This window comes from Anomaloglossus baeobatrachus, chromosome 11, assembly GCF_048569485.1.
Source record: "Anomaloglossus baeobatrachus isolate aAnoBae1 chromosome 11, aAnoBae1.hap1, whole genome shotgun sequence".
Lineage (NCBI taxonomy): Eukaryota > Metazoa > Chordata > Amphibia > Anura > Aromobatidae > Anomaloglossus > Anomaloglossus baeobatrachus.
The window spans coordinates 73,913,834-73,937,739 of record NC_134363.1 but is presented as its reverse complement, the minus strand read 5'-3'; positions in this window follow the sequence as shown (position 1 = coordinate 73,937,739).

Here is a 23,906-nt window from a genome sequence, read left to right as displayed (position 1 = left end):
ATTTTTTTGTGTTATAATAAAGTTTACTTAAAACTCATCTTATTTATAGGTTTACCTGCGGTCACAGGTGGAGGACTGTGGGAACCTCCAGCTGTGACTGTAAATAACCTGTGACATCACTGCTCATCGCTTTGGCTCATTCTCTGCCTGAAGCTCACAGCAGGCTGTCATGTTTTTCAGTAATGTAGCAGAGCCGGAATTGTTGTGGGACCTTGTGTGGATTACGTCTCACCTGGGTGTTCCTGAGGCTAATAAAGGGGTGAAGGAGGTGTTTTTTTATATTTTAAATAAAGGTTGTTTTGGTGTTTGTGTTTGTTTCTTTTACTTACAGATTAGTAATGGGGGATGGGAGGATTTCAGATGCCTCCCATTACTAATCTAGGGCTTACTGGCAGCTGTGAGCCATTATTAATCATTATCACCGCACCAGGGTAATTGGAATGAGCCGGGTAAAGTTACGGGACTGTCAAATCTAATAAATGTGGCAATCCTGGGTGGCTGCAGGCTGCTATTTTTAGGCTTGGGGGGCCCAATAAGCATTGATCTCACCAGCCTGTGAATACCAGCTATCCGCTTTATCGTGGCTAGGTGTCAAATTGGGGAGGACCACGGGTTTTGTTTTTAATTATTTAAAAAAAAAAAGCCACTTGCCTTCTGGGGGCTGCAGCCAGTAGCCGTATGTTTTATCTGTGCTTGGTATCATAAAAAGGGGGACACTATGCTACTTATTTTATTTATTTTTACAGCAATATAAAACAGACAGCATCTGATTGAAATCAGTCAGACATGCTATTACACAGGGTGTGCGCGCGGTCGGACTGCAACCAGAGACGTGGGGACTGCCGGTAGGCAGGGGCACATTGCATATGTGAGGTTAATGAGTTGCTATGGAAGTAGCGTTGGTGCAGCATGGCGACTTGCAAGTATAACGCGCTTGCTCCAATCCCTTTATTCCTTCTACCACTATTTTTAAGCACTTGATTTGGGTTCCTATAGACTTACATGGGGACCAGCGTTCGGCCGATCAATATCGGGCCTGAACCATTTTTTTGTTTTTCCTCTTTAAAACCTGATTGACCCCACCAATCCCGGGTATCTGTAAGTCCGCAGTCACTACTCATCACTAAAAACGGCAACACCAAAAAGGAAAAGTCAAGACATCTCAATGAACATTCACTGATGGAATCCTTGGAAAAGCGGCTCTGAGACACTTAAGAAATATCTGTACATCCACAACTAAATCACTGCCACCCTACACCATAACCTCTGGAGAGCCAGTGTGATGGGCCATTAAAGAAAATGTCTAAAAAAAAAAAAGAAGTTTTTAAACAATTGAAAAAATGTGGTATTAATATTTAAATTAAAAAAATCATTTGTTTAATGGTATAATATCTGAAAAACAATTAAAAAAAAAAGGTTTTAATACTTTCCACTTTTATACACTAGGTGGAGCAGCTGCTGAAATTCACCATGAAAGCCTAGTGTACTGCTAGCTCACATTATGACTGCGGGAGGGGTCTGATACTTGTCTGGTGACTCCTCCCCTTATGGGCATATACAAAAGCATAAGGGACGTTAAAGTTTAGGCCCACGCTGCAGACATTACTGTAAAGTGATACTGAGATGTGGGCAGTAATCACAGAGGATGGATGAGACCAATTCTATTAGTTGGTTTTGCTCGCTATATTACGAGCAGAGATTGCATACGCAGACTGCAACACCCGTTGGAATTAGGGACAGAGCGCAGGGAAGAGAATCAACCTGGACGAGGTTATATACGCGACATTCATCACCCAGGACGGGGATAGATACTCAGCTCAGTGGCCCATATCATACATGGAATCCCAGATTCTTGGCTCTGTTCAGTCACTGTAATGCCTTATTCAGATATCTGTGTGCAGGAACATCTGAATGAGGGTTTTACTGCCACGTCTGCACAGATTTCTGATACACTTTGCAGACGCGCAGTGAAGCCTCATTCAGACTTCACTGCACACAGACATCTGAATGAAGCATTAGGCTATGTGCCCACGCTGCAGATTTACCGCGGATTTTGCCGCGGATTTACCGCGGATTTGCCGAAAATCTGCAGCAGCGGCACTTCCAAGCCATTTCAATGGCATTTTGGAAATGCTGTGTCCATGCTGCGGATTTTTCCGCTGCGGATTTGCCGCGGATTTTGATGCGGAAAAATCTGCAGCATGTCAATTGTTTGTTGCGGATTTTGGTGCGGATTTGGGTATATAATGGGGAAAAAAAAAAATCCGCATCAAAATCCGCGGCAAATCCGCGGGTGCGGATTTGCCGCGAAAGTCGCGGATTTTCAGGCAGAAAAGTCCGCAGGTACATTCTACCGTGGACACATAGCCTTACACTGACTGAGCAGAGCCAGTGCTCGATGCACAGCAGTAACATACCCCTGCAGTGTTCAGAGGACAATATTATAGAGTATAGGGCATCAGCCTGACAGTGAACTATTACTTCCAGTTTACCGAACAGTTCAACAGTGGAAAGTTACCACCACAGTTCTGTTCTCATGACTTAGGGCAGCCCACAACACCGTGGTAGTCTGGTATTCATAATACAATACCAGACTGCCAACTTACTGCCACAGCCCTGGAGTTCCTGTATTTTCACCTCTTGTCCTGCGCCACAAAACACTGAGCGATGAAAGGGAAACTTGTACTTCAGAGCGCAGCACCAACTCCTCCCAGAGCTGACAACTGCACAGCTCAGAGGGTGTGTCCAGTTCACAGCTGAGGCAACCAGTGTAGAAGATGGAGGTCGACGTCCGACCACAGTCTCTTGTGCCCAGGGGTTGCTGTGTTAGCAATAAATGTTGTGCTCAGACACTCAAACATCTGCAAATCAAAATGCCAGCCCCCAGGAAATAAATGTGTAAACAGTACATGTAATTTTGTATTAAAATATTTTATTACATAATCAATAATTAAAAAAAAATAATTCAATGCACTCCTTGAAGCTGATAACACTCTTAAAAGCTTTAATGGTGCAGACCAAGACAACAAAGGGCTATCCTTAACAGAAACGAGTCCCACTTTTGTCTTGGACACAATGATAGCCTGAGATTCATCTCGAAAAAAGGTGGACAACACCATGAAGAGGCATTCACGAGGGAACAGTGCACTGGTCCTACTCCCGGGATTATCGTGATGATCTGGTTGTGCACCCCTGTCCTAATGTACAAGATCCTGATTTCATATTATTTGGTCACAAGACCCTCCGGCCATGTTCCAGTTTCTTCCAGAGTGCACAGAAAGCGTGGACAGGTCACTACAGCATAGGAGTACAAGCAGGGTGACGAGCGCGGTCACTCGTAAGTGGTTGCAGGAATAATGAGAAACTGCCGGTGATGCTCCATATGTTGTAGAAGACTTGTGTACATAGTTGAAAAAAGGAGAAGTGTGAGTAGCGTCCTCAGAGAATATATAGTGTATACCTAAGGTGGAAGAGGGGTACAATTGGAGAGTGTAGAAGAGAGAGGGCATTTATAGTCAGATATAGAGGTGTATATCTTTGGGGGCTCCTTGAGGGGGGTGGGGAGTCCCTTCAATGTATAAAAAGGATTTGGCATGAGTATAAAGGTTTTGTGCAGTAGGGTAGACCTCTGCTCCCAGTTATGGGGTCCCAAATAATGCATGTCTGTACTGTGTGAGTTTGGGAAGTCAGTATTAGTGGGGCCCTGTCTCTGTGGTGTATTCAGGAGAGTTTAGAGATTATTATTATTATTATTATTATTATTTAATATGTTTTTCTCTGGTTTGAAATCTGTAAAAGTGGTTTATATTTAGTACTTCTGTTCTCCGGCATGCATGTCAGTCCTGCACAACCACTTTTAATGATCAGGTGATGACTATTTGCAGCCTCCAGACTATATGGTTCTCTGTATTATGTAAAGGGTTATAAAGTATTCAGATATGCCAATAAATAAACTTGACCAGTTTACGCCATCTTTAAGAGGTTCTCTGGGAATGTGATAAAAATGGCCCTCATTCCATATTTCAAACTGCATCCCACCAGTGTCACATATCAGGATGGGTCACAGAAATAACAAGCACAGCTCAAGAGATGTGTCAGAGGAGCAGCATCTTGAACAAATATGCATCACTCAGCTGCTGAGCAGGACTGACATGAGAGAAAGAATAAATCTTCCTGCTGGCTGAGAACAATGTTTTTTTTTCTCCAGCCTCAGTCCTGCTGCATGCACTGTCCCATGCTAGGACACTGGCAGCCTGAAAAAGCAGAAGAGGAGGACAAATAAGCACAGGGGAGGATGAAACAGGAAAAAAATAACAATAGTGAACAAATAGATTTATTATGTCCTCTACCATCACAGCCGTATCCAATGAAGTATGTTTTTTTGTAACGATGCTCCTCCAACAGTTTAAAATATCACAAGTAACAATGGGCGAGTGCACTGGCCACTGCTCGGTACTCGGTCAAGTATCAGGGTGCTCGGCAGTGTATCGCAGGTACTCGGACATTCCGTTTGTGAAACATCAAACACAAAGCATGGGCTTGTTTCACTGAATGTGTGCAGCTTTCAGTCTCTGAATGGCTCTCCCTGGTGTAAAACATTTTCACATGTAGTATATTCCAAATATAAACAAAAAAACCTGCCCTCCCTTCCCCAAAAACGCTTGTTATAGCTGGCTGTATGTGGACACAGAGCCAAACTGCCAGTCATTGACTTCCTGATACAGTAGAACCTTGGTTTACGAGAACTATCCGTTCTGGGAGTGTGCTTGTAAACCAAGATACTCGTCTAGCAAAGCAAAATTTCCCTTAGGAAATAATGGAAGCTCAGACAATTTGTTTCACAACTTGTTCAATGTCCCATCCTGGTCCCCTATTGTGCCTACCCATACCCATTGCTCACTTTACCCTCCGTTCCCTCACCCGCCTCCTGGTTCTTTTAGTCCGCAGGTACAGGATGTGTATCGGGTAACCATCGTGACCGTTGCGAGAGCTTCCGCTTTCAGCGCTTCAGCAGCGGACATCATATGCAGGAGCTGCTTGCGTGATTGGTCAGCGCACTACCTTTGAGAAGCGTCTGACAGCGGAAGTTCCTCCATCGTCGCAATAGTTATCCGATACACATCCTGTACCTGCGAACTACAAGAACCAGGAGGCCGGTGATGGAAGGGAAGGTAAGGTAAGGTGAGAATAATACGTGTGTGCGTGTTTGTGTGGACTGCAAGAGCGGGTCACAGCGCTGTTAAAGTATGGAACCAGAAGTGTGTGCAGTATTTGCTTATAAACTGAATTACAAATTTACAGCAAACTTTGCTCATAAAGCGAAATACTCACACACCAAGTTACCCGTAAACCGAGATTCCACTGTACTTATTACTCAACTTGAGCCTGTCCGAGCTTTGACCTGCTCAACTCGAATAACAAGCACTCAAGCACTGTAGTGATCATTCAGCATTTCGAGCACAAACATTACGCCCATCATTAGTCACGAGCAGTAGGTCTTCAGGCTACACCAGGGGTCTCAAACACGCGGCATGCGGCCCCTGAGGCTGTTTGTTGCGGCCCGCAGACCCCGTGACAAATCGCGGCTCTATGCTGAGGGTCGGCGCCGGCAGGACTTTACTGCATTTGAATCCATCTGCGGTGCCGCGCAAGGAGCTGTCAGTTCTATCCCAGTTGCTGCTGCTGTCTGCCAATCAGATGCAAGGAGGTGACGTCATACAGCGACGTCACTTCCTTGCATCTGATTGGCAGGCAGCAGCCATTGGTCCAGACACAGCTCCTCTGCGCTGCACCGCAAATGGAGTCAAATGCAGTGAAGTTCCTGCCGGCGCCGACCCTCAGCACAGAGCCGCAATCATCACGGGCCGCAACAAGCAGGTAAGGTACGTGCTCAAGATCAGGACCCGCTGCGTGCTGGACACAGCGCTTCCTGATCGGCGGGGCCGCAAGTCTACTCCTTAAGAGACCGCAGCTGCCCGTGCCTGCGATCAGGGGTTCGGGCTGCTGCGGTCTCCTCGCTGTGCTCTGCCTAGGGAGGACGCTTCAGACGCCGCAGCATAAATTCACATGCTGCGGCCTCTGGAAGCCACACCGCAGTTCCGTTTTCACTGCGGGCCGTACACGCACAGTGGGCATGGGATTTTTAGAAATCCCATGCCCACTGTGCTTTTACCATACATAGCAGGGTTTTGGACGCAGCTGAAGCATGCTGCATCCAAAACTCTGCAAGTACTGATCGTGGGCACACAGGGAACGGAGGAAAGGTGAGGAGATTTTTTTTTTTTGTTTGCGTATTACTAAGGGATGGCCACAATACTACAGGGATGGCCACAATACTACAGGGATGGCCACAATACTACGGGAATTGGCAGAATACTACAGAGCACAATACTACAAGGATGAGCACAATACTACAAGGATTGGAACAATATTACTGGGCACAATACTACAGGGCACAAGGATGGGCACTATACTACTGCATACCTCCCAACCGTCCCGGATACAGCGGGACAGTCCCTCTTCTGAGCCTTTGATCCCGGGTCCCGCCCGTGAGGCTGTTTATCCCGGGCTCCACCCACCCACTGTAGCCCCGCCTCGCTGTTTCTCCCTTCTATTCATTACAGAGCCGACCGCGCACCTACTCCTGTGACTGCTGCTGAGGTATGAATCACCCCCTGCAGCAGAGCGACCCCTCCCTGCAGCAGAGCGATCCCCCCTCCCCCAGAGCCGACCCCCCCAGTCCTGGAGCCTGCGTTTCTCTGCAGCTGTTCTCTGATTCCCCGTGTGCGGCTTCTCACTGCTGCAGATATGTGGCGCCCCTGACCTGGTCAGGCACTACTGAGTACTGCACCCATGCTGGGGACAGTACAACACAGGTAATCCAGAAGGCTGACCGGGGTGTGGAACACAGGCGCATAGTGATCAGGTCTCACACATGTACCCATGAGAGGACCCCTGGGGGTCCCAGGAGGGGGCAAAGCCTATACCTCCACTGGAATAGTGGCAGGGGGTCAAAAGCCTCCATCTCCTCTCAAGGGGTGTGGTGGAGAGTCTGGTTGCTAGGTGGCGTAGGCAAGAACAGGAGAGGAGGAGCAGTGAGTCAGTTAGGGCAGAACTCCAAATGGCTCAGTGAGGAGCAGACCTGTGGGGCTGTTGCTGTCTAACAGCGCCCGCGCAGTGGCTACTGACGGGGGAGAACGGTCAACTAGGAGTGCTACCTGAAAGCCAGCTTCAGCTAGAGAGAAAGCACGGAGTGGGAAGTAAGGAGACTGCTAGAGAGCACCAGGCCCAACCGGGCGGCAGATCCCGAAGCGAAGATAGATCCAGCTTTCTTCTGCTAAACCTGCCGGTGTGGGGCTCTCAAAGCCCACACCACAACACCACAAAAGCCGCAGCCACGTAACCGCAGTGAGGGCCCATAGGTCACAGGAGGCAAGCAGCTGGAGTGGCCTGGTCCGGGGAACAAGCACACGGCAAACAACAAGGGGGGAGAGGCTGCAGCATCTTCCCTGGGTGACCCCCATAGGGACTCAAAGTCGGGGTCACCCCAAACCACCGAGGGCTAAGGAAGGCGAGTCAGTAGTCACCCTCATAAAGTCAGCCTGAAGGATACCTGGTTCCTACCTGGTTCATCTCAGCTACGCCCGGGTTACTCACCCTGCCACCTGAAGTGAGTAAAAACCCTGAAAGACATTCCTGCCTGTGTGGTCATTCTGCGCCTTGTGGTACTACAAACCTACACAGGGCCCTGGGGCTTGCCTCACTCTCAGGAGGCTACTACATCTAACTGCACACACCATCAGCCCCAGGCGACCCTCAATCTGCAGTGGCGGTCCCTACTGGCCGCAATACTGAGAGTGGCGTCACGATCAAAACAGAAGATTTCCTACCAGTGACGGAGATCCAGCAACGTGGAGTCCCTGAAGGTAACGCACAGACACCGACACTACACCTGCGGGGCTTCACATCTGGCGTCACGAACAGGATAAGGACTAGACCTGTTCAGACAGGTGACCATGTGCCTGGGCGGTCCGCTTGGAAAATTGGAAGCGCCGCCATATTGCCACCATGAAAAGCGCGCTGAAAAACAACAGCAGCCCGCGCTGGGAGAAGTTACCGCCCACGAAGAGGTGTGGCTACCCAGAGATCCCCTGCAGAGTTCTGAGCTTGCGAGCGAAGAGAGCGGAAGCGTCCGGAGACGGCGGAGCAGAAGAGAAGCCAGCAGCTTGCTAATGAAGATGGCGTCTGAGAGCAGAGATCCAGAGCCAGGCTCCGCTGCCTGGTGGTGTCGGGAGCTTGCCGAGTTCTGCGATCAACTAGAAGCCAGGGTCGGAAGGCTGATCAGAGAGGGACGCGAGGAGTTCCTATGGATGACCGCAGCGGTTCGGGCCTACGAGGAGAGAGCCGCGCACCGAGTGCCAGATCGGGCGGTGACAACTCAGACCCCGATGCTGCCAACGATGGGTGAGTCGAGTGATGCCCCGGCTAGCGCAAGTGCCCCGACCCCTACTGCCACGCCCGCGGTCCCTGAAGAGGCGCCTGGCGCGGCGACGCTGAACCAGGCCGCAGCCACGCCAGGTGCGGCCCGCCAAGCCCCGGCCGCCGCAACGATGCCCTGCTCGGCCCGCCAAGCCCAGGCCGCCGCAGCGATGCCCTGCTCGGCCCGCCAAGCCCCGGCCGCCGCAACGATGCCCTGCTCGGCCCACCAAGACCCGGTCCCTGCAGCGATGCCCAGCCCAGCCTGCACAGACCCCATCGCAGCTGCGACGCCGATCCAGGCCGCCGCCATACAGGGCGCGGCCCGCCAAGACCAGGCCGCCGCCATGCCAGGCGCGGCCCGCCAAGACCAGGCCGCCGCCATGCCAGGCGCGGCCCGCCAAGACAAGGCTGACGTACCATTTACCCCGGCCTGCAAGGCCAGAGCAGACAAGGCTCCCCAGGTTCAGGAAGTCCCTGCTAGGCAATCCCTGGTAGGTGAGGACTCCGCATACTGGCAGCTAAAAGCCGACCTGGAAGCTAAGTTCCCACGGGAGATGGTGGAGCGGTACATGCTCCCTCCGCACACCCCAAAGAGTATCCCGACAGCTCCCGCAGCAACCACGGCAAAGAGTTCCCCACCTGGGCCGGCAGAAAGAAGTCCATCCCCAGCACTGCTACCCAAGGAGTGCCAGGAAGAACTAAGGGGGGGAGGAGGCCAGGAGGTTGAGGGGCTGACTCCAGAGCCATACCCAGAGCCAGAGATGCTGCCTTATTCTCGCTGGGATGAGGAAGACCTGACACCATCTGCAGAAGAAGAACTGCCCAAAAGCCTTACTTGGGAGTTTGTGAGCTGCACCCTACAGAATCCAGCCCGTAAGACACACCGCAACAGAATGCAACTATCCTCTGCACCGTCATCTCCAGAGCAGAGAGAAGTCACCGCCAGAGACCTGCAAGAAAAACGAGCCCTGAGAAGGTCCAAAGCCCAGGCCAGAGGACCCCTTTTCAGAGGAGTAGTGGAGGATTTTAATCTGAGAAGTGGATATGGATTCATCGTAGCACCTGGTATCAAAGAAGGGATATTTGTCAACAGAAGAGATGTGAGAGCTCATCTGCCTAGAGGACACCCTGGCAGAAATCTAAAGATGGGAGATTCAGTCCAGTTTACTATGCATCAAGGCGAAAGAGGATTGTATGCCCTGGACGTAACACAAAGTCCTAAAGAAAGAGAAGGAAGACAAAGCAGAGAAAAAGAACCTACGGATGAGACGACCACAGACGACGACAGAGAGCAGGAAAGCAGCAGGTGCCACCGCCATACAGGCTCAAGCCCTGGTAAAGAGGAGTAAAAGTGAAGTAAAGAAAGAAGTTACCAGTTAAAGTTTTGATAAGTTTTGGTTTGCAACGTTCTCAAGTTCAAGTAATGTGCCCACAAAAACTATTGTGAGAAAAACCATAAACCTTAAGGCTATGAACTGGCTATAGCCACAAACTCTCGCAGTGTAAATAGTTACACCAGAGGGCACCACCGCCACCAGAGTCAGCCTGTTTAGGGGCTTGGCTCGTCTGCAACCAGGAGGAGCCCGTCCGTATATAGGGCCTTGGCTCACCTGCGACCAGAGAGCATGCCTGTTTATGGGGCCTGGCTCTCCACCACAAAGAGGGTACCTGGTCAGCACCAACTGTGGAGGCCGCCTCTGCATCCTGCCAGAAGAGGCTGAAGGCGCGGATCCACCAGGCCAGGTATACCCTGAAACCACCAGCCCATGTAAGCCGCCTCTACATCCTGCCAGAAGTGGCTGAAGTCGCGGCCAACGTGAAAGGGTTTTGGGTGGGTTAACGGACTTGTGGGTGGAGGGTGGTGATGTATGGTACCTGGTGCTTTTAAATGTTTTACATGTTTTAATGTTTTATGCATTTTAAAATGTTGTCTTGCAGCCCGAGGACGTGCTGGTGATAACTAAGGGGGAATGTGGCGCCCCTGACCTGGTCAGGCACCACTGAGTACTGCACCCATGCTGGGGACAGTACAACACAGGTAATCCAGAAGGCTGACCGGGGTGTGGAACACAGGCGCATAGTGATCAGGTCTCACACATGTACCCATGAGAGGACCCCTGGGGGTCCCAGGAGGGGGCAAAGCCTATACCTCCACTGGAATAGTGGCAGGGGGTCAAAAGCCTCCATCTCCTCTCAAGGGGTGTGGTGGAGAGTCTGGTTGCTAGGTGGCGTAGGCAAGAACAGGAGAGGAGGAGCAGTGAGTCAGTTAGGGCAGAACTCCAAATGGCTCAGTGAGGAGCAGACCTGTGGGGCTGTTGCTGTCTAACAGCGCCCGCGCAGTGGCTACTGACGGGGGAGAACGGTCAACTAGGAGTGCTACCTGAAAGCCAGCTTCAGCTAGAGAGAAAGCACGGAGTGGGAAGTAAGGAGACTGCTAGAGAGCACCAGGCCCAACCGGGCGGCAGATCCCGAAGCGAAGATAGATCCAGCTTTCTTCTGCTAAACCTGCCGGTGTGGGGCTCTCAAAGCCCACACCACAACACCACAAAAGCCGCAGCCACGTAACCGCAGTGAGGGCCCATAGGTCACAGGAGGCAAGCAGCTGGAGTGGCCTGGTCCGGGGAACAAGCACACGGCAAACAACAAGGGGGGAGAGGCTGCAGCATCTTCCCTGGGTGACCCCCATAGGGACTCAAAGTCGGGGTCACCCCAAACCACCGAGGGCTAAGGAAGGCGAGTCAGTAGTCACCCTCATAAAGTCAGCCTGAAGGATACCTGGTTCCTACCTGGTTCATCTCAGCTACGCCCGGGTTACTCACCCTGCCACCTGAAGTGAGTAAAAACCCTGAAAGACATTCCTGCCTGTGTGGTCATTCTGCGCCTTGTGGTACTACAAACCTACACAGGGCCCTGGGGCTTGCCTCACTCTCAGGAGGCTACTACATCTAACTGCACACACCATCAGCCCCAGGCGACCCTCAATCTGCAGTGGCGGTCCCTACTGGCCGCAATACTGAGAGTGGCGTCACGATCAAAACAGAAGATTTCCTACCAGTGACGGAGATCCAGCAACGTGGAGTCCCTGAAGGTAACGCACCGACACCGACACTACACCTGCGGGGCTTCACAGATACACGGGGAGTCAGGACGCTGAGGAGACCGTGCAATCAGCGCTTCTCTCTCCTGCAGATAGCACTGGCCAGTAATAACCTATGCAGAGTGACATCTGCAGGCTTCTATTACCGATCAGTGGTCTCCTGCCTGTGGAGCAGAGCTGCTGGGTCCTAGCTTCCCAACAACTTCAGCTCTGCTTTATCCTGGCTGCCCTACCAGTTAAAGGGAACATGTCAGCAGAAATTTCACAATAAAAGTAATAGATTCCCCTCTCCAGCTCCTGGGCTGCTTCTAGAAAGGTTCCTGTTGTTATTGTGCCCCCTTTGAGACCTACAAAAATACTTTATGAAGTCTTACCTTTTTGTATGCAAATGTGTTTTTATGGTCACGGGGGCGGGCTGTCTGGCGTCCGTTATTCCCCCTCCTGCCGCTTTACGCAGTCCCCCATTGCTCATTTACATACACAAGAACGCCTTCCTCATGTAACTGTCCTCCCGAAGATTTGCGCATGTGAACGCTTTTTCAGGTGATTGCGCAGGCACGAGATTATGGGCGGCGCTGTGATTGTCATCAGCAGCGTTAACCAAGTACCCGCCCATAATCTCGTGCCCGCACTTTTCCCTCTGACTCCACCGTTATGCGCAAGTGCTGGCCATATGAACCATGTTACCTATTACCGCTTGCACGAGATTATGGGCGGGTACTTGGATGACTTTGCTGATGACAATCACAGCGCCGCCCATAATCTCGCGCCCACGGTAATAGGTAACATGGTTCATATGGACAGTGCTTGCGCATAACGGTGGAGGCAGAGTGAGAAGCGCGGGCACGAGATTATGGGCAGGTACTTGGATGACGCTGCTGATGACAATCACAGCGCCGCCCATAATCTCGCGCCCACGGTAATAGGTAACGTGGTTCATATGGCCAGTGCTTGCGCATAACGGTGGAGGCAGAGTGAGAAGCGCGGGCACGAGATTATGGGCAGGTACTTGGATGACGCTGCTGATGACAATCACAGCGCCGCCCATAATCTCGCGCCCATGGTAATAGGTAACGTGGTTCATATGGCCAGTGCTTGCGCATAACAGTGGAGGCAGAGTGAGAAGCGCGGGCACAAGATTATGGGCAGGTACTTGGATGACGCTGCTGATGACAATCACAGCGCCGCCCATAATCTCGCGCCTGCGCAATCACCTCAAAAGCGTTCACACTTTGCACAGTGCTCAGTCCCGCGAGAGTGGCACTGGGCATGCACAAAACTTCAGGAGGACAGTTACATGAGGAAGGCGTCCTCATGTATGGAAATGAGCAATGGGGGACGGCGTACAGCGGCAGGAGGGGGAATAACGGACGCCAGGCAGCCCGCCCCCGTGACCATAAAAACAGATTTGCATACAAAAAGGTAAGACTTCATAAAGTATTTTTTTAGGTCTCAAAGTGGGCACAAAAACAACAGGAACCTTTCCAGAATGCAGCCCAGGAGCTGCAGAGGGGAATCTTTTATTTTTTTTGCTAAATTTCTGGTGACAGTTTCCCTTTAAAGGGAACCTATCAGGTGCAATCTGCACTCAGAGCCAGGAGCAGTTCTGGGTGTATATTGCTAATCCCTGCCTAACCGTCCCTGTATACACTAGCATAGATAAAGGCATCTATAGAAAAAGTATTTTTAAAGAGCTTATATCTTATGCTAATTAGCGCGGGGACTAGTCCCAAGGGCGTTACTTCACTTGGCTAGTCGGCTCACATAGCGTATTAGTACTCACACAGGGGCGTAATAACATGCTAACATGCTATGCGAGCCGACTAGCCAAGTGAAGTAACGCCCTTCGGACTAGTCCCCGCGCTCATTAGCATAAGATATAAGATCTTTAAAAATATTTGTTCTTGATCTCTTTATCTATGCTAGTGTATACAGGGACGGTTAGGCAGGGATTAGCAATATACACCCAGAACTGCTCCTGGCTCTGAGTGCATATTGCACCTGACAGGTTCACTTTAAAGGGAACCTGTCACCAGATTTGGGGCCTATAAGCTGCGGCCACCACCAGCGGGATCTTATGTACACATTCTAACATGCTGCATACCTCCCAACCGTCCCGGATACAGCGGGACTTTCACGCTTTACGTTGTTTGTCCCGTTGCCACGGGCGGGACGGCCGGCTCCCGGGCTCCGCCCACCCACTCTCTCTCCGCCTCCCTGCTTTTCCCTCCTACCATCCTAGTAGACGTGGCATAGAGAGGAGCGCTGCCTGTGCTGCTGCTGGTACAGTAAACTAATCTCCCCAGCGCTGATTTCCCTCCCTCCCCCCTCACCCCCGGCCGGAGCCTGTCTGTGCGGTCGGCCGGCCGCCTGTCTGTGCGGTCGGCCGGCCGCCTGTCTGTGCGGTCGGCCCGCCACCTGTCTGTGCGGGCGCCCCCCTGCCGCCTGTCTGTGCGGGCGCCACCCGCCGCCTGTCTGTGCGGGCGCCCCCCGCCGCCTGTCTGTGCGGGCGCCCCCCCTGCCGCCTGTCTGTGCGGGCGCCCCCCCTGCCGCCTGTCTGTGCGGGCGCCCCCCTGCCGCCTGTCTGTGCGGGCGCCCCCCTGCCGCCTGTCTGTGCGGGCGCCCCCCGCCGCCTGTCTGTGCGGGCGGCCCGCCGCCTCATTGTGCGGGCAGCCGGCCGCCTCTCTGTGCGGGCGGCTGGCCGCCTCTCTGTGCGGGCGGCCCGCCGCCTGTCTGTGAAGGCGGCCGGCCGCCTGTCTGTGAAGGCGACCGGCCGCCTCACTGTGCGGGCGACCGGCCGCCTCACTGTGGCTGCCTGCGTGTCCGTGCTGGAGGCCCGCCGGCTGCCTGCGTGTCCGTGCTGGAGGCCCGCCGGCTGCCTGCGTGTCCGTGCTGGAGGCCCGCCGGCTGCCTGCGTGTCCGTGCTGGAGGCCCGCCGGCTGCCTGCGTGTCCGTGCTGGAGGCCCGCCGGCTGCCTGCGTGTCCGTGCTGGAGGCCCGCCGGCTGCCTGCGTGTCCGTGCTGGAGGCCCGCCGGCTGCCTGCGTGTTTGTGCTGAATGGGTGTGGATGGGGAGTGGATATGGGCGTGACTGTGAAATGGGTGTGGTTAGGGGGCGTGGCCTAAAAATTTGCCGCGGCGCGCTACGCGCGCCGCAAACTTTGTCCCTCTTTTCCTTCTTTAAAAGTTGGGAGGTATGCTACTGGGCACAATACCACAAGGATGAGCACCTTACTACAGGGCACACGGATGGGCACATTACTACAAGATTTTGGCTAAGATTACTATATGATGCTGCTAATTGTAAAACAATTACAAGAAGGTGATAAAATGTAAAAAAAAAAAAAAAAATCCTAAAGCATGACTTTTTTTATTTACATTAAAAATGCTTTTCTGTATATAAACTTAACAAAAAAAGTGCAAGTTTGTTATAATAAACAAGCAAAAAATGTTTACAAAAGTGATCCAAGATGTATAGAAAAAAAAAAAAAACATGGATTCATTAAAAATGTTCACTTTGTCCTGCAAATAATGCGGCCCTCCTCTTTTTTTTTTCTATATGCGGCCCATGCACCCAGCTGAGTTTGAGACCCCTGGTCTACACCATCCACACACTCAACTAGGTCAGGCTGGAGTTTGAAATATGTGAAAAGGCGATTATCCAGCAAATCTTTTCATAAAATCATCCTTTATTAGGATCCATAGACTGAAAGTACAGATCAAGACAAAAATGTCAGTGTTTAAAAGTTGTTTCTTTTTTGCAGTTTGAAATGTGTGACGAGACTATCACATTTACGGAAAAACCCTTTAAAGATAAAATTAAGCTAGTTAGTTTTATTGTTTAGTGCTTTGGCATATCTGAATGCTGTATCACCCCAAGTATAATAAAAAGAACCAAGAAGTCTGAAGGCTGCAAATTAATAATCACCTAATCAATAAGAGTGGCTGACCAGGACTGACAGACGACTGGAGGACAGAACTACTACGTATAGACAAGCAGGGTCTGCCCGCAAAAGCAACGCCTAGGAAAATTGTGCACAGGAAAGTAAAAGCAGCATTGCTGTGCATGTGTTTCATCTTGTCCCTCAGCAGCATCTAAGAGAATCTGTCTGCACATGTCCTTACAGAGCGCAAACCTGCTAATAAAGGACTTTGTCATTAATAGGGATGATCGCATATCACAAATATTCGGCAATAATCGGCTTCGCGAATATCCGACGAATAGGTCGCCACTATGCAAATATTCGATGCACTATGTAAGTCTATAGGAAGCGCGACTAGTTGCTATTCGGCAGCTATTTCGGTTTCCTATAGACTTACATTGCGCATTGAATATTCGCACAGTCGAATAGCGGCGACCTATTCGTCGAATATAGGCGTAGCCGAATATTTGAGGTATTCGATCATCCCTAGTCATTAATACACCACAGATCCAAATATACAGACAACCCCAAAAGTCACACAACACAGACCACTAGACATGCAATACTGAGGACCCCATAACAAAGCAGAGGTCTACATTCCTGAGGAAAAGCTTCAGAGGAGAAACCCCTTTATACACACCCCAAACACTTCTCATACAATAGAAAGACCCCCAAACTGTAAACCCTACATATCCCACCATTATAAATCTCCCTATATCCAACCAGACATCACCTTCAGCATTATACCCCCCCCCCAAATCCCACCACAGGATTCCCCCGTCCCGCAAATATTATACCCCCCCCATATCCCACCACAGGAGTCCCCCCCCCCCCATATCCCACCACAGGAGTCCCCCCTCCCGCAAATATTATACCCCCCATATCCCACCACAGGCGCCCCCCCTCCCGCAAATATTATACCCCCCATACCCCCCATACCCCACCACAGGAGCCCCTCAGCATTATACACCCCCTCCCCCCCCCCAGCATTATACACCACCATATCCCACCACAGGCTCTCCACCCCCCCCCAGCATTATACACCACCATATCCCACCACAGGTTCTCCACCACCCCCCCCAGCATTATACACCACCATATCCCACCACAGATTCTCCCCCTCCCCCCCATCATTATACACCACCATATCCCACCACAGGTTCTCCACCCCCCCTCCCCCCCATCATTATACACCACCATATCCCACCACAGATTCTCCCCCTCCCCCCCATCATTATACACCACCATATCCCACCACAGGTTCTCCACCCCCCCTCGCCCCCATCATTATACACCACCATATCCCACCACAGATTCTCCCCCTCCCCCCCATCATTATACACCACCATATCCCACCACAGGTTCTCCACCCCCCCTCCCCCTCCCCCTCCCCCCCATCATTATACACCACCATATCCCACCACAGATTCTCCCCCTCCCCCCCATCATTATACACCACCATATCCCACCACAGGTTCTCCACCCCCCCTCCACCTCCCCCCCATCATTATACACCACCATATCCCACCACAGGTTCTCCACCCCCCCAGCATTATACACCACCATATCCCACCGCAGGTTCTCCAACCCCCCCATCATTATACACCACCATATCCCACCACAGGTTCTCCAACCCCCCCATCATTATACACCACCATATCCCACCACAGGTTCTCCACCCCCTCTCCCCCCCATCATTATACACCACCATATCCCACCAAAGGCTCTCCACCCCCACACCCCAGCATTATACACCACCATATCCCACCACAGGTTCTCCACCCCCCCATCATTATACACCACCATATCCCACCACAGGTTCTCCACCCCCCCCAGCATTATACACCACCATATCCCACCACAGGTTCTCCACCCCCCCCAGCATTATACACCACCATATCCCACCACAGGTTCTCCACCCCCCCCAGCATTATACATCACCATATCCCAACACAGGTTCTCCAACCCCCCGAGCATTATACACCACCATATCCCACCACAGGTTCTCCAACCCCCCCAGCATTATGCACCACCATATCCCACCACAGGTTCTCCACCCCCCAGCATTATACACCACCATATCCCACCACAGGTTCTCCACCCCCCCCAGCATTATACACCACCATATCCCACCACAGGTTCTCCACCCCCCCCAGCATTATACACCACCATATCCCACCACAGATTCTCCTCCTCCCCCCCATCATTATACACCACCATATCCCACCACAGGTTCTCCACCCCCCCTCCCCCTCCCCCCCAGCATTATACACCACCATATCCCACCACAGGTTCTCCACCCCCCAGCATTATACACCACCATATCCCACCACAGGTTCTCCACCCCCCCCAGCATTATACATCACCATATCCCACCACAGATTCTCCACCCCCCCCTCCCCCCATCATTATACACCACCATATCCCACCACAGGTTCTCCACCCCCCAGCATTATACACCACCATATCCCACCACAGATTCTCCACCCCCCCCTCCCCCCCAGCATTATACACCACCATATCCCACCACAGGTTCTCCAATCCCCCCCAGCATTATACACCACCATATCCCACCACAGGTTCTCCACCCCCCCAGCATAGGTTCTCCACCCCCCCCAGCATTATGCACCACCATATCCCACCACAGGTTCTCCACCCCCCCCAGCATTATACACCACCATATCCCACCACAGGTTCTCCACCCCCCCCAGCATTATACATCACCATATCCCACCACAGATTCTCCCCCCCCCAGCATTATACACCACCATATCCCACCCCACAGATTCTCCCCCCCCAGAATTATACACCACCATATCCCACCACAGATTCTCCCCCCCCAGCATTATACACCACCATATCCCACCACAGGTTCTCCACCCCCCCAGCATTATACACCACCATATCCCACCACAGATTCTCCACCCCCCCCCCCTCAGCATTATACACCACCATATCCCACCACAGATTCTCCACCCCCCAGGATTATACACCACCATATCCCACCACAGATTCTCCACCCCCCCTCCCCCCCAGCATTATACACCACCATATCCCACCACAGGTTCTCCAACCCCCCCAGCATTATACACCACCATATTCCACCACAGATTCTCCCCCCCCCCCTCCCCCCCAGCATTATACACCACCATATCCCACCACAGGTTCTCCAACCCCCCCAGCATTATACATCACCATATCCCACCACAGGTTCTCCACCCCCCCAGCATAGGTTCTCCACCCCCCCAGCATAATACACCACCATATCCCACCACAGATTCTCCCCCCCCAGCATTATACACCACCATATCCCACCCCACAGATTCTCCCCCCCCAGCATTATACACCACCATATCCCACCACAGATTCTCCCCCCCCCCAGCATTATACACCACCATATCCCACCACAGGTTCTCCACCCCCCCAGCATAGGTTCTCCACACCCCCAGCATTATACACCACCATATCCCACCACAGATTCTCCCCCCCTCAGCATTATACACCACCATATCCCACCCCACAGATTCTCCCCCCCCAGCATTATACACCACCATATCCCACCCCACAGATTCTCCCCCCCCCCAGCATTATACACCACCATATCCCACCACAGATTCTCCACCCCCCCAGCATTATACACCACCATATCCCACCACAGGTTCTCCACCCCCCCCCCCCCCAGCATTATACACCACCATATCCCACCACAGGTTCTCCACCCCCCCCAGCATTATACACCACCATATCCCACCACAGGTTCTCCACCCCCCCAGCATTATACACCACCATATCCCACCACAGGTTCTCCACCCCCCCAGCATTATACACCACCATATCCCACCACAGGTTCTCCACCCCCCCCAGCATTATACACCACCATATCCCACCACAGGTTCTCCACCCCCCCAGCATTATACACCACCATATCCCACCACAGGTTCTCCACCCCCCCCAGCATTATACACCACCATATCCCACCACAGGTTCTCCACCCCCCCCAGCATTATACACCACCATATCCCACCACAGGTTCTCCACCCCCCCAGCATTATACACCACCATATCCCACCACAGGTTCTCCACCCCCCCCAGCATTATACACCACCATATCCCACCACAGGTTCTCCACCCCCCCCCAGCATTATACACCACCATATCCCACCACAGGTTCTCCACCCCCCCCCTCCCCCCCAGCATTATACACCACCATATCCCACCACAGGTTCTCCAACCCCCCCAGCATTATACATCACCATATCCCACCACAGGTTCTCCACCCCCCCAGCATAGGTTCTCCACCCCCCCCAGCATAATACACCACCATATCCCACCACAGATTCTCCCCCCCCAGCATTATACACCACCATATCCCACCCCACAGATTCTTCCCCCCCCAGCATTATACACCACCATATCCCACCACAGATTCTCCCCCCCCAGCATTATACACCACCATATCCCACCACAGGTTCTCCACCCCACCCAGCATAGGTTCTCCACACCCCCAGCATTATACACCACCATATCCCACCACAGATTCTCCCCCCCCAGCATTATACACCACCATATCCCACCCCACAGATTCTCCCCCCCAGCATTATACACCACCATATCCCACCCCACAGATTCTCCCCCCCAGCATTATACACCACCATATCCCACCCCACAGATTCTCCCCCCCCCCAGCATTATACACCACCATATCCCACCACAGGTTCTCCACCCCCCCCAGCATTATACACCACCATATCCCACCACAGGTTCTCCACCCCCCCCAGCATTATACACCACCATATCCCACCACAGGTTCTCCACCCCCCCAGCATTATACACCACCATATCCCACCACAGGTTCTCCACCCCCCCAGCATTATACACCACCATATCCCACCACAGGTTCTCCACCCCCCCCCCAGCATTATACACCACCATATCCCACCACAGGTTCTCCACCCCCCCAGCATTATACACCACCATATCCCACCACAGGTTCTCCACCCCCCCCAGCATTATACACCACCATATCCCACCACAGGTTCTCCACCCCCCCAGCATTATACACCACCATATCCCACCACAGGTTCTCCACCCCCCCCAGCATTATACACCACCATATCCCACCACAGGTTCTCCACCCCCCCCAAGTTATACACCACCATATCCCACCACAGGTTCTCCACCCCCCCAGCATTATACACCACCATATCCCACCACAGGTTCTCCACCCCCCCAGCATTATACACCACCATATCCCACCACAGGTTCTCCACCCCCCCAGCATTATACACCACCATATCCCACCACAGGTTCTCCACCCCCCCCAGCATTATACACCACCATATCCCACCACAGGTTCTCCACCCCCCCCAGCATTATACACCACCATATCCCACCACAGGTTCTCCACTCCCCCCCCACCCAGCATTATACACCACCATATCCCACCACAGGTTCTCCACCCCCCCAGCATTATAGACCACCATATCCCACCACAGGTTCTGCACCACCATAGGTTCTTCTCTCCCCCCCCCCCAGCATTATACACCACCATATCCCACCACAGGTTCTCCACCCCCCCAGCATTATACACCACCATATCCCACCACAGGTTCTCCACCCCCCCCAGCATTATACACCACCATATCCCACCACAGGTTCTCCACCCCCCCCAGCATTATACACCACCATATCCCACCACAGGTTCTCCACCCCCCCCAGCATTATACACCACCATATCCCACCACAGGTTCTCCACCCCCCCAGCATTATACACCACCATATCCCACCACAGGTTCTCCACCCCCCCCAGCATTATACACCATCATATCCCACCACAGGTTCTCCACCCCCCCCAGCATTATACACCACCATATCCCACCACAGGTTCTCCACCCCCCCAGCATTATACACCACCATATCCCACCACAGGTTCTCCACCCCCCCCAGCATTATACATCACCATATCCCACCACAGATTCTCCCCCCCCCCAGCATTATACACCACCATATCCCACCACAGGTTCTCCACCCCCCCAGCATTATAGACCACCATATCCCACCACAGGTTCTGCACCACCATAGGTTCTTCTCTCCCCCCCCCCAGCATTATACACCACCATATCCCACCACAGGTTCTCCACCCCCCCAGCATTATACACCACCATATCCCACCACAGGTTCTCCACCCCCCCCAGCATTATACACCACCATATCCCACCACAGGTTCTCCACCCCCCCCAGCATTATACACCACCATATCCCACCACAGGTTCTCCACCCCCCCCAGCATTATACACCACCATATCCCACCACAGGTTCTCCACCCCCCCAGCATTATACACCACCATATCCCACCACAGGTTCTCCACCCCCCCCAGCATTATACACCATCATATCCCACCACAGGTTCTCCACCCCCCCCAGCATTATACACCACCATATCCCACCACAGGTTCTCCACCCCCCCAGCATTATACACCACCATATCCCACCACAGGTTCTCCACCCCCCCCAGCATTATACACCACCATATCCCACCACAGGTTCTCCACCCCCCCAGCATTATACACCACCATATCCCACCACAGGTTCTCCACCCCCCCCAGCATTATACACCACCATATCCCACCACAGGTTCTCCACTCCCCCCCCCCACCCAGCATTATACACCACCATATCCCACCACAGGTTCTCCACCCCCCCAGCATTATAGACCACCATATCCCACCACAGGTTCTGCACCACCATAGGTTCTTCTCCCCCCCCCCCCAGCATTATACACCACCATATCCCACCACAGGTTCTCCACCCCTCCAATATTAACCCCCTACTATATCTCACTACAGGTCACCCCAGTATTATACCCTCCACCATAGTCCACTACAAGTCCCCCATGCCCCAGATTAAACATCTGCCCCATATCATACCGCAGGCTCACCCCTTACATCCTACCACAGGCTGCCCCCAGAATTTTACACAAACACATACATCCCCCCCAACTACCACCTCCATATCCCCGACAGCATGGGACACCCTTCAAATCCACCCACAGACATCCCCCCACAAAATGTGTTACACTCTGAGGATCATTGTCTTCGCCCCTTTTCCCCTGTAACTTCCCACCCGCAGTGAATGAACAGAGCAGAAACAGCGCGCGCCTCACAGCTCCGGAGCCAGAAAAACACGCCCACAAGTGACCACGTGACGAAAATGGCATACTTGAAGCAAATACATAATAGGAGGTCAGATCAGCACGTACGCCCCTCTTCCCTAAAGAGAGGACGGAGCATTGCCCCCCCCCTCCCCCCCCCGGGGCATTTGCGGAGGCCTGCATGACCCCTGATTGGTGGGGAGGTCAGGGTGTCATGGGTGGGGGGAGGGGGAGCGAGCCCGTTTTGAAAGGATTGGATGGCCAAAGGGGAGGAGCGGCACTTTCCCGCTCCCCTGGCTGAAGGAAGAGTCGCAGCCACCTTACCTGCGGCAATGGAGTCGGTGGAACAAATCCTGGAGCGGCTGAGAGCGGCGGCTGGGGACCATCCTCCAGGCTGGCTGCAGGCGTCTGTGCAGGGACTCATCGGAGGGAGTCGGGAGGCGGTGGGGGCTCCCCCCCCACGTGAGCGGCGCCTCCGTAGATCCATATGGGGAGATAAGGTATGCACACCAGTGACTATGGAAGGGGAATACATGGAATAGCAGAAACTGCTGTGTGAATACTGACATGAAAAATCCAATAGCCATTTGTAAGAATGAAATGTGAAAAATGGAACCTGCATTACTGCCATGAATATATGAATAAAGAGAAATTTAGCTACTGAATTGATCAATGCAGAAGAGCCCCAACACTACGCCAAAGTATTTCTCTACGTTGGGGTCCCTAGCTTGTGTGTGTCCTCTCATGCAGTTAAAAAACTTACCGTGTATGGGACGCTGAGACCCAGGCTATATATGCGTATAATGTGGATTGGCAATAGGTGTGTATGGGGAGGGTTCACAAACGAAAAACTACTAACATTAAGGAATAACGTTTGGAACTCCATTCTATGTCTGAACTGGGTGCAAAAAACCTAAAAAAACATCACTATGGGGAGATAAGGTATGCACACCAGTGACTATGGAAGGGGAATACATGGAATAGCAGAAACTGCTGTGTGAATACTGACATGAAAAATCCAATAGCCATTTGTAAGAATGAAATGTGAAAAATGGAACCTGCATTACTGCCATGAATATATGAATAAAGAGAAATTTAGCTACTGAATTGATCAATGCAGAAGAGCCCCAACACTACGCCAAAGTATTTCTCTACGTTGGGGTTCCTAGCTTGTGTGTGTCCTCTCATGCAGTTAAAAAACTTACCGTGTATGGGACGCTGAGACCCAGGCTATATATGCGTATAATGTGGATTGGCAAT